At 38.1% G+C, this 12,424-nt stretch overlaps 1 protein-coding gene across 1 annotated transcript in view; it reads right to left on the bottom strand.

The window, feature by feature from the left end:
• The window catches only part of SLC16A14 (solute carrier family 16 member 14), a 58,119-nt gene that overhangs the window by 8,036 nt on the left and 37,659 nt on the right, over window positions 1–12,424 (bottom strand). The gene's annotated exons all lie outside the window — the stretch shown is intronic.

The following is a 12,424-nucleotide window of genomic DNA, read 5'->3' as shown; positions in this document are numbered from 1 at the left end:
CCCCCCCATCCTTTACCCTACCATGTTACTTGTATTCTCTTCTCATGTAAAACCATCATAGAAAAGAGAGAATGTCATTTTCCTAGTGACTTGGGGCAAATACAACAAAAACATACATTTGCATTTTTATAAGTATCTACTTTATAATAATTCTATTAGGAAACATCCTTATTCCCTATTTTATGGATGAGTGCGAAGGTCTGAAAGATTTCAGTGGTTTCAACTGAAACGTCCCCAGGGTCATACTGCTAAGCTGTCATCTGAAGCAGGATTCAAATTCAGATGTCAAGTATCCACTTTTGTCAGAGCCCAAACATTACTCATATTCAAGGGAGACCCTAAATTAAAGAAAAGCATAATCTTGCAGGTCTAGTACCAGAGTTCTTAGGACCCTGACCTCTCCCTTTAGACACCCCCCCTTTTGGGTGATGTAGGGAAGAAGGGACAGTAAGTATTTCAGGGATAGTTTCTGACCTTGTGTCCATAATGAAATGGCTTACTTCCACTGGCAAAGCTTCTAAGAATCAAAGTACAGAACAAATCTTTCCAGCTCTGCTCTCCCAAGATATGATCTCCAACACTGTAACTCCTTGAACTGGGCCCAACTTGCCTCCCAACTGATTTAAATGAAAGTTCAGAACATCTTCAAAATAAGCACCACCCCCCCCATTCCACCAGGTTCACCGTAACCACCCCAAAAAGAAGGGAACTTGTTTTCCTGGTGAACAAAATAAGTAGGCAATTGTCTTCTTGAAAAATAATCCAAGAATTGAAAAAAATCCTATTTGGTATTTAGTTTTTATGTGTAGACTCTTGTCCAGTTCACTCTGACTTGTGAGTTGTGAATTATTTCCTACATTTTTGAAAGAAGTGAACCGAGAGCATTTTGTTGGCCTGGATACATGAACACGCATGGAAATGCTACTATCAAACTGGACCCTAAAGTTCCCAGAACTAAATGACTAGTAGCCAGTTTTTGTTTGTTTGTTGGGATTTTTGAAATTGGAATTATGTTTTTGTTCTCAAATTTCCACAGTGAGGCTGTATAATTTTTCCTGAGTCTTAAAAAAAAAAAGTTGCTGGGGCTGAGCATTTGTAATCAAAGATCTTTTTTTTGGGGGGGGGGGAGAAATTAATTCATTTTCAGGATTATTTTACCCCTGAATTCATTTGTGGTTGTTATTATTTCTTTTTTTTAAATTTTTTTGGTTGTTATTATTTCTAAAAAAAACTGAGGCAAGTGGCAAAGTCTGAGCCAAATGTGATTTCTAGTGGGCAGGTTGTGTACCCTCTGCCTTGCCTCTCTCCCACATTGGCACAGTGGAATGTCACCACCTCTAGGAGCCCTGTGATAGTCCAGGCTTCACTTTTCTTCCCTGTTTTTCCTGAATTTGATTCATGTAAAGTGGCTTGACACTAAAATTAGAAATAAGTAGTTAGTTATTCAACATTACCTACTCTGGGTCAGTTGCTGGATATACAAGAGGTATAAAAAAGCAGCATCAGCTCTGAAGTCAGGAAGACCTGAGTTCAAATCCAGCCTCAGACACTTAATAATTACCTAGCTGTGTGACCTTGGGCAAGCCACTTAACCCCGTTGCCTTAATAAAAGGAAAATTTAAAAAATAAATAAGTCTTACCCTCAAGGAGCTTACAGTCTAGCTAGTATTTCTTTAGATGAGTGTACATATATGTATATATTATTTTTTTCAGTCATGTCTGACTCTGCAATACCATTTAGAGTTTTCCTGGTAAAGATACTAAGTGGTTTGCCATTTCCTTCTTCAGCTCATTTTATAAATGAGGAAACTGAGGCAAACAGGGTGAAGTAACTGGAATGTAAGTTTTCCTGACTCTAGGTTCCACACTCTTTGTAAAATACATATAATATAATAGACTGGACACTGAACGGGAAAGGAATAAGGACACCTGCATTCTAGACCCTTCTATCCAACTAGCTGGCCTCCTTGCACACCATCATGGCCTTGCTCAATTTCCTCACTGGTCCCTGTCAGTTTCCTCATCAGTAGTTGCCAATTTCCTCATCAATAAAATGAGTGGAATTGATTAGATAGATGATCTTTAAGGGACCTGCTTCTAGTCTAGCATTCTGTGATACAGGGACCCTAACACAGAACAGTCACAAGTGGACTGTGAAATCCCAAATTGCCTCTGACCATTTGGTCAAGTTGGCAGAATGAAGGGCCTAACATTGAAGGCACTCACATCTATTATCCATTCTACAGCAATATGTGGTAGAAGAAATTCCCTTCGATGAACAACTACAATGTTAACTACAGTGATTACAGTTAAGTCAATGCTGAGCTCTAATCACAATGACCTAGACCAGTGCCAAGGAGATACGGTCATCCTTCAGAGAGTCAATGAGTATTTACTAAGCTCTTGCTATTTGCCAGGCAGAATCATAGACAATTCATCATCTTGGTTGTCAACCTTGGGCTACTCTTCAGTATCACTGTCCTTCCTAAAATATGGCATCTAGAACTGGATGTAAGACTTCAGTTATGGTCTAATTAGGACCAAGTAAAGAGGGACTTTCACTTTCCTAGTTAAGGACCCTATACCTCTCTTAATACAATTTAAGATTCCATTAGCTAAAAATCTGCCATGTCATAATGCTGACTCATATTCAGTTCTTAGTCAACTAAAACACCCAGTTCTTTATTAGGTGAACTATAGGAAACATAGGATCATAAATTTGGAGCTGGAAGGGTCCTTGGAAGCTGTCACCTTGAACCTAAGGTAGAAGACTATTAAACATGACTATTAAATTCAGTTTAATATTCTTGGTTCCCATATTCTAGAGTTTGCCAATATCTTTTAGGATCCTGACTGTCATCCAATATGTAATCTATACCTCCCAGCTGCAAATTTAAAAATTATTTTAAAAATAAAACCAATGCAACTAGAATCAGAAGAAAAGACAGCTTGGAAGGATGATTCTTTGCATTATACTATCTTTGATAAAAGTCTGATAAAACTCAAAGGGAGTTGATGTAAATATGTAAGATTAAGAGACACTGGTGTCAACCTTTCTGGAGAGCATTTGGAATTATGCCCAAAGGGCAACAAAAATGTGCATACTCTTTGATTCAGCAATAACACTACTGGGTCTATACCCTGAAAAGATTATGAAAAAGGGTAAAAACATCACTTGTACAAAAATATTTATAGTAGCCCTGTTTGTGGTGGCAAAAAATTGGAAATTAAGTGAATGTCCATCAACTGAGGAATGGTTTAACAAACTGTGGTATATGTATGTCATGGAACACTATTGTTCTATTAGAAACCAGGAAGGATGGGAATTCAGGGAAGCCTGGAAGGATTTGCATCAACTGATGCTGAGTGAGATGAGCGGAACCAGAAAAACATTGTACACCCTAACTGCAACATGGGGATGATGATCAACCTTGATGGACTCGCTCATTCCAATATCAGTGCAACAATCAGGGACAATTTGGGGCTGTCTGCAATGGAGAATGCCATCTGTATCCAGAGAAAGAATTATGGACTTTGAACAAAGACCAAAGACTATTATCTTCAAATCAGAAAAACAAAAAACCATTATCTTATTATGTAATTTTGCTATCTCATACTTTATTTTTCTTCCTTAAGGATATGATTTCTTTGTCATCACATTCAACTGAGATCAATGTATAACATGAAAACAATGTAAAGACTAACAGAATGCCTTCTGTGGGGGGGGTGGGGGGAAGGAAGCGATAATGGAGAAAAATTGTAAAACTCTAAATAAAATCTTTCTAAAAATTAAAATAAATTTTAACATTCATTAAAAAAGAAAGACACTAATGTCTAAGTTTGGCATCATACTGGTGAACACTGGGAGTGGAGGTCCTAAAGACAAGTGGCCAAACAACTTGAACAGTTTTTCAAAAGAAGAAACACAAATCATTGGACACCTTAAAAAAAAGATTTCCAAAACCAAAATACTAAAATGGGGAAAATATAAACTTAACACAACTATGATAGGCCATTTCATGCAGACAGGGGAAAGAGTACTGGATGTGGAGTCAGACTAACAGAATTCAAATCCCTGGGTCTGTGATTTCTTTGAGGTCTCTTCCATCTATGAATGCATAATTTCACACCTTCCAAACCAGCAAAGATACTGAAGTATAGGAAAACCCAGCTGGAGGGGTTCATGGAAAGGCAAGTGTGCTAATTCACTGTAGATGAAACTGCAAATTGTGTAAAGAAAATTATTAAATTGATTATACTTTTTGATCCAGAGAGCCCACTACTGGGATTATATACTTAGGGAACTTATTTCATCAACAAGAAACTCATATGCGCCAATTAGGAGAGCAAGGAATAGGTTACTTGTCAAATCTATGGCAAGGGGAAGAATTTATGACCAACTAGAGATAGAGAACATTATAAAATGCAAAATGGATAATTTTGATATCATTCCCCCTGACCATTGATAAACGGTCAGGTGACATGAACAGGCAGTTTTCAGAGGAGGAAATTAAAGCTATCTAGAGTCATATGAAAAAATGCTCTAAATCACTATTGATAAAAGAATGAAAATTCAAACAACTTTAAGATACCACCTCCCGTCTATCAGATTGGCTAATATAATAGAAAAGGAAAATGATGAATATTGAGGGGGATGTGGGAAAACTGAGACACTAATGCATTGTTAATGGAGTTGTGAACAGATCCATTCATTCTGCAGAATAATTTGGAACTATGCCCAAAGGGCTAGAAAACCCTTTGATCCAGCAATACCACTACTAGGTCTGAATCCCAAAGAGTTCATAAAAAAAAGAAAAAGGACCCATTTATTTATTATAGTAGCTGTTTTTGTGGTAGCAAAGAATTGGAAATTAAAAGAATGTCCATCAATTGGAGAATGGCTAAACAAATTGTGGTACTGAGTGAAGTGAACAGAACCAGAACACTGTACATTTTAACAGCAACATTGTGTGAGGAATGACTATGATAGACAACTTCTCTCAGCAATTTAGTAATTAAAGACAATTCCAAAAGATTTGTGATGGAAAATGCCATCCACATCTAGAGAAAGGATTATGGAGTCTGAATGTAGATCAAAACAGTTTTCATTTTTTAATTTTTTTTGGATTTTCTTTCTTTCTCATGGTTTTTCCCTTTTGTTCTGATTGACTAATATAGAAATAGGTTTAACATGATTGTGCATGTATAATCTTGCTTGCTTCTTGAGAAGGGGAGAGGAAGGGAAGGAGAGAGAAAACTTTGAAACTCAAAATTTTATAAAAATGAATGTTGAAAACATCTTTGCATGTTAATTGAAAAAAATATCATTGCATGCAAAAAAAAAAAAAAACTCCAAATAAGCTTTGAACTCATCCAACCTTTCTGGAGAGCAATTTAGAATTATGCCCAAAGGGTAGCAAAAATGTGCATACCCTTTGATCCAGCAATACTACTACTGGGTCTATACCCTGAAGAGATGATGAAAAAGGGTAAAAACATCACTTGTACAAAAATATTCATAGCAGACCTGTTTGTCATGGCAAAGAATTGGAAATTATGTAAATGTCCTTCAAATGGGGAATGGCTTAACAAACTGTGGTATATGTATGTATGTCGTGGAACACTATTGTTCTGTTAGAAATCAGGAGGGATGGGAATTCAGGGAAGCCTGGAAGGATTTGCATGAACCGATGCTGAGTGAGATGAGTGGAACCATCCTAACAGCAAACATGGGGGTGATGATCAACCTTAATGAACTTGCTCATTCCATCAGTGCAACAGTCAGACACAATTTGGGGGTTTCTGAGATGGAGAATACTATCTGTATCCAGAGAAAAAATTGTGGAGTTTGAACAAAGACCAAAGACCTTTAAATTTTTTTTTTTTAGATTTTTCAAGGCAATGGGGTTAAGTGGCTTGCCCAGGGCCACATGGCTAGGTAATTATTAAGTGTCTGAGGTCAGATTTGAACCCAGGTACTCCTGACTCCAAGGCTGGGGCTCTGTCCACTGTGCCACCTAGCCACCCCAACCTTTAAATTTTTAAAAAACTATTATCTTATTATGTAATTTTGCTATCTCTTATACTTTATTTTTCTTCCTTAAAGATATGATTTTTCTCTCTCACATTCAACTTAGATCAATGTATACCATAGAAACAAGGTAAAGACTAACAGACTGCCTTCTGTGGGGGGTGGGGGGGAGGAAGCGAGATTAAGGTAAAAATTGTAAAATTAAAAATAAATAAATAAATTTAAAAAAAACTACCAAATGTACAAAACTGTTCATAGCAGCAAACCAAATATATACCCAATCATTAGGGAATGGTTGGACAACTATAGTATATAATTGTTATGGAATAGCTGCACTGAAGGAATGATTAGTATGAAGAATAGAGAGTAATTAGTATGAAATATATATATATTATATACATAATATATATATATACATATATGTATATATATATATATATATATATATATATATATATATATATATAAAAAGAGGGAGAGAGAAGTTAAAGATTCTAAGAGAATCTTTAACAACACATAAAATCTTCCAGACTAACTCTTTAAAGATCAATCAGACATTAAGAATTCCATCTCCATTTTTCCAACTAAAATCTCAGGATGCTAAGAGTCAGAGGGCAACTTGAAGACTATTTATTTCAAACCCCTCATCTTATGAGGTCAACTAGATCTAGAAGTCAAGGGACCTATCTAAAGTCACTTAGCAATTTACTGATGGAGATGGAATTAGAACCTGGACTTGGTTCTTTTTGCACAGGAAAACATCTTGTTCAGTACCTAACATTCAATAGGTGCTTAATAAACATTTGTTCCTTCCCTTATTTTCACTATCCTAAACTCCTTCAGTCTTTTCATCCCAATGTGTCAATATTTCTTGAAGCTACTAAGGGCTGATCAATCATCTTGGGGTCCAGTCACCCATGAAACAAGACATTATCCTTGTCTTAACCCATTCTTCCCTTTTCTCTTTCACGACTTTCAACATTCAGTGTTTAAAATGCAAGACTTGTTTGCCTGTAGGATACTTAGGTTGCCCCTTCAGTTCCAGACTTGGCTGATGGCACTGGTGGAGGTTACAAGAGGATGTGGTCACAGCGCCACCATAGAGAAGGAAACCAACCTGTCCTTACAGGAAGACTACCATGATCATCACATCCTTTCTCTACTTGTCTGAAGCAGACATTGTATGTGCATGTTTGTGTGGTCGCACCATTACCCTTGTCTCTCAGGAATAGGGATCCCAAGAGGTTGTGTGCATTCACTCACCAAGGTTCTCGAGGGATTTATCTTTAATAATCTGAGAGGTGTTTATCAGTCTATCACTAGACTAGATCTTGGGCATGGCCCTATCTTCCATAGAATCACCAGTTTGAGAGCTGAAAGGGATTCTGGAGGCTGTCTTACTCAGCCTCCAAAGGAGAGATTAAACATGTTCTGTTTGGTCAAAGAGTAGAGCCAGGAGCATTAGTGAAAGTTATTAAAAGAAAAACTGGACAAACTGAGGCTTAATGTCAGGAATAACTTCCCAATGATGAGAGCTATTTGTGAGTGAGCAGGGGACTTCCCATTACTGGAGGTCTTCAGAGATTTTATGGTCACTTTGGGGCTATGTTACAGGATATGTTGCAACAGGGATTCCTTTTTAGGGATGGTTTTTAACCAGATGACCACTAAGATTCCTTTCATCTCCAAACTTCTATGCTTCTGTGAAATTTTTCTACTGAAAAATGGCACCCAACATATCTACTACTGAATGAACTGATGGGTAATTTGAAGATTGCTTTCTGCTTCCTCTGCCATTGTGCTTTCTTCTTCTATGAAGCTATCTCCTTAGCTATGGATAAACCTCTCTGGAATCCTACAGTCTATGATCTGAAAGAATATTGTTATTGTTGCCCAAACATTTCAATCATGTCCAACTTTTTGTGACCCCCTTTGCAGTTTTCTTAGCAAAAATTCTAGAGCAGTTTGCCATTTTGTTCTCTAGCTCACTTTATAGATGAAGAAACTGAGAGAAATAGGGTTACATGACTTGCCTTGGGTCACAGCTAGTAAGAAACAGAGGTTGGATTTGAACTCAGGAAGAGGAAATCTTCCTAAGTCCAGGCCTAGTAGTCTAGCTACTGTGCCACCTAGTAGCCCCTGGTAGCTAGTTCTTAATTTCTTTTTTTTTTTTTAACATTTTTGTTTGTTTTATTTATTTAAGGCAATGGGGTTAAGTGACTTGCCCAAGGTCACACAGCTAGGGAATTAATTATTAAGTGTCTGGGTCCAGATTTAAACTCAGGTCCTCCTGACTCCAGGGCCTGTGCTCTATCCACTGTACCACCTAGCTGCCCTAGCAAGTTCTTTAACCTGGTCAAAGTTGTGAGTACTTCTTGGCCTTGACCTCATCAACGTGGCATTTCCTCTTGACCCAAACTATGTTCCCATCTCCATGGCTTCAGGTGTTTTTTCCATCCCTTCAGCTTGTTAATTGTCTTTAGGTGGTGAGAACTTGACAGTTATTATCTATCCACAGAGTTGTTGTTTGTCCTTCATTCTCAAAGAGAACATCATGACTTGCCAGGACTTGTACACAAATTGAATTTATGTAAGGGAAAGTCATTTTCACCTTCAGAGCAATCTGGGTCCAGTGGCCAGATATAGATTAAGATGACAAGATGGCCCTAGATACAGTGGGAGATCCTTTTTAAGCTAACAACTTTTCCAGGTTTAAGTTTGTCAGAGGCAATGTCCCTTCAGTGATTAAGCCAAGGAAATAATTGGGGAAAAGAATGACTCTTTTATCTAGTAAAAAATCTGGGAGGGGAAGACCCTCAGGGCAGCTAGGTGGCACAGAGAACCATGAGTCAGAAGATACACTCATCTTTGTGAGTTCAAATCTGGCTTCAGTCAGATACTAGCTCTGTGACCCTGGGCAAGTCACTTAATCTCAATTCCTCATCTGTAAAATGAGTTGGAGAAGGAAATGGTAAACCACTCCAGTATTTTTGCCAAAATATCCTCAAATGGGGTTACAGAGAATCAGACAACTGACAACAATAAATAATATGTCAAAGAATAAATAAATATACACAGGAGGTCATACTGCCAGAATTCACTAGGGGGTAGCCAAGAACCAAGGACAGGTACCATACAGATAACAATCTAGGTGGATGAAACCAGAGATACACGTAGACATAAATTTCATCAGGATCAAAGGATAGGGAAGGTATAGGATATGCAAGAAAGCAGGTAGACTAATATACCATGGATGATAATAAGCAGGGTATGTGAAAAGAGAGCTGACTTTGGAATTAAATTGTTTGTATCAGTAATTACCTATGTGACTTTGGGTAAATTGTCTCCTTATCTATACAATAAATGCATTCTCCTCAATGACCTTTATGGACCCTTCCTTTCATAGTCTACAATACAGGATATTTCTAGCCATGCTTTATATTATATTCCCCCACCCAATCCCCAAATTCTCACCAGCTGCCCCTCTCCCTAGGTTTTTTTTTCTAGCTCTAAAACCATAATCAAAACAAAGCTTCCTTTGCTGCTGAAAGAATGCATCCAACAGTCTGATCCCTTATCACTCTACTCACCATCCCTGAAACTTTCCAAACCAAATGTTCACTGTATCCATAATCCATCTCTTTTAAAACAGAAGCTCCTTGAGGGCAGATAGGTATATTCACTTTTGTATTTAAATTATCAGCACAGTATTCACTTGAAGCATAGGTAGACTGACCTATGATGTCCTGGTCCTGGAGCATGCCCAAACATTTCTTGCCTGGTTCTAGGTTAAGCAAACCCAAGGGAACTTGGCAGGGAACCTATTTTAGATCTTGTATGATCAAGAGACTGGAACTATATGATGACAAGAAGGCTTCCAGTTGGCTGTAGACACTAAAGAACTCATGATTCAAGGATCCCACAGTATGCTTACAACCTGCCCAACTCTCTCATTTATTCATTTGTTACTACATCCTTAAATCTAAGGGAAAATCAGATCTGCTTAATGGGAACCACTCAAAAATTTCCAGTTGGTAGACAAGTTGGGATGGGGAGAGATGGAGATAGGTTTGAATGAAAAGCACAGTTAGAATACCAATAACAGGCGTCAAGATATAGGGTTGAACAATAGTGGTGGTAGATTTTATTTCCCTGTTGATTAGAGGTCACAGCGAGTAGTAGGCTGGAGATCATAACCAACAGAAATTTAAAGACTCACTTGCTCAGGGTACTATATGGGAGCCTGAAACTCAGCTATTTGCATTATTCTAAACTACAGCTACTATTTCTGTAGAATTTAAGTAAAGCCAACAAAGATATAGTCAACAATTATGGATAGTATTAAAGCTAGGAAAATGTGTAATCAACCTTCAACAAATGGACTTCCCAAGTTATGCATTCAGTAGATGGCACTCTGGTGACATTCTACACTCCCATTGTTGTGAGTACAAAGAACTCTTGGGTTTGCTCTGTGTGACCAATGGTTTATTCTACAATTTTTTACACTTGAAGATTTCCCTGTCAGGCCAACCATGGCAGCATGGAGCCTTCCAGGAAGCTGCTGAAGTTCATCCAACATCTCTACACACTTGCAGTGATACATTATATTTGTGCCTTTGCCCTTGCTGAGTCCCAAGCCTTGGATATTCTCCTCTCACCTCTGCCTCTTAGAATCCAACTTTCCTTTTTCTTGTCCTATATCCCTGGCCTTGTCAATCAAACTCTTCTCACTCTTGCCTCTACTTCCTTTCCTTTCATCTACTTTTCAACTCTTCCCAATCTGTGTGATCAAGTATGTCTGTCTACCTTCCATCTGCAATCAAAATGACTTAAAAACATTAGCTAACTCTTTGTTTGTTGAGATTGCTCAGTACCACCAATGTAATCAACTACTTCTTCCAAATCTATGATTATACACCCCAAATTCTCACAGCTTCATTATCTACCTTCAAAGCAAGACCCAGAACTTTATCATACCCTATAAAATTGTTTTAAATGCGTAAAATAAAATATTTAGGCCTAAAAAGGAAACCAAATATAATGAAATGCAGTTATCAAAATGTCTTTTAAAAAAATTCATTTCATTTACCATAGACAACCAAATAAAATTCAAAGTTCAGAAAACTTTATATACCAACACACCTGGTTGACTGGAAGGGTTATAAGCCTAAGGTCTGTTGGAGAGTTAGAAATATGTCCTGGATGTCCCAAGTTTTCTATCTTACAAGGACTGATTAAGGGGACCCCATCTCTGGAGCAATGAGGAGAGGGATAATATTAGGGTCCCCATGGAGGACAGGGCCCTTCCCCAATCCTCCTCATGTCAAGGAAACCACAGGTCCAACCAATACCAAGTCTTCTGACTTCTACTTCTATTCCTCATATATGTGAAGAAGATGCCTGCGAGAGAGAAGACTCAAGACTGAAGGAGCCTCATTGGACATACTACCATGGGCATTTTTAAGTTCCATATGGCTGGATACAGAAGGCTAGGTTGAGCAGATAGGTCTAGCTTCTAGTTTAAAGGACAGTAAAAGTCCACAGCTGTGACTGTTTCCTGTCCTAGGAAGCTCATCTTGACTCTGAACTACTTTTCTTTGACTGGACTTCTTCATCCCTTGGTAGCTTGACATTTGAAGACTGAATCCAATTACCTGGCCATGCCCATAATGCTTACCATCTGACAACCTGGACCAGACACCCCAACACTATAACCCTAAGCCAGTACTCCTGCTCCACTGTCCCAGCTACAAGTCATCAGTGCTTTCTAGAGTCTTTTTATCACCATCTTTGTTGTTGAGTCACTTCAGTCATGTCTGACTCTCCATGACCCCATTTGGGATTTTCTTGGCAAAGCTACTGGAGCAGTTTGTCTTTCCTTCCCCAGTTCATTTTACAGATGAGGAAACTGAGGCAAACTGGTTTTAAGTGACTTGCCCAGGGTCACCCAGCTAAGGTGTGTCTTGAGTTCAAATTTGAACTCAGGTCCCTTTGACTTCAGGGCTGGTTCTCTATCTACCACACCACTAACTACCCCATATCACCAATGCAGAAACTCTGAAAAGGCATCTCAGGGATCTGAGAGATCTTATAAGCCATAAATAAATATTACCTAAATGCTATGTGAAGAAAGGCTCTGGTAACTTACTAAATATTATGGGGTAAGAAAACACAGTAAAATGGAAGGAAGCATGAATGTATATTCATAGGCTTTACATCTTATTTCCTATTTCATTTCTTGATATAAAAAAGGAAGTTATTTTTAAAATCTCCTAACCTCAATTTAGATTTAGAAGAGACTTTGGAGGTCACTGAATGCAACTCCCTCATTTGATGGAGGGGGAAATTGGAGCCTAGACATGTGAAGGGACTTACCTGGGATCATAAAGTAGG

Source organism: Macrotis lagotis, chromosome 6, assembly GCF_037893015.1.
Source record: "Macrotis lagotis isolate mMagLag1 chromosome 6, bilby.v1.9.chrom.fasta, whole genome shotgun sequence".
NCBI classification, from domain to species: domain Eukaryota; kingdom Metazoa; phylum Chordata; class Mammalia; order Peramelemorphia; family Peramelidae; genus Macrotis; species Macrotis lagotis.
Note: the sequence above shows the minus strand (reverse complement) of the source record. Positions and strands in the feature narration are given on the sequence as shown.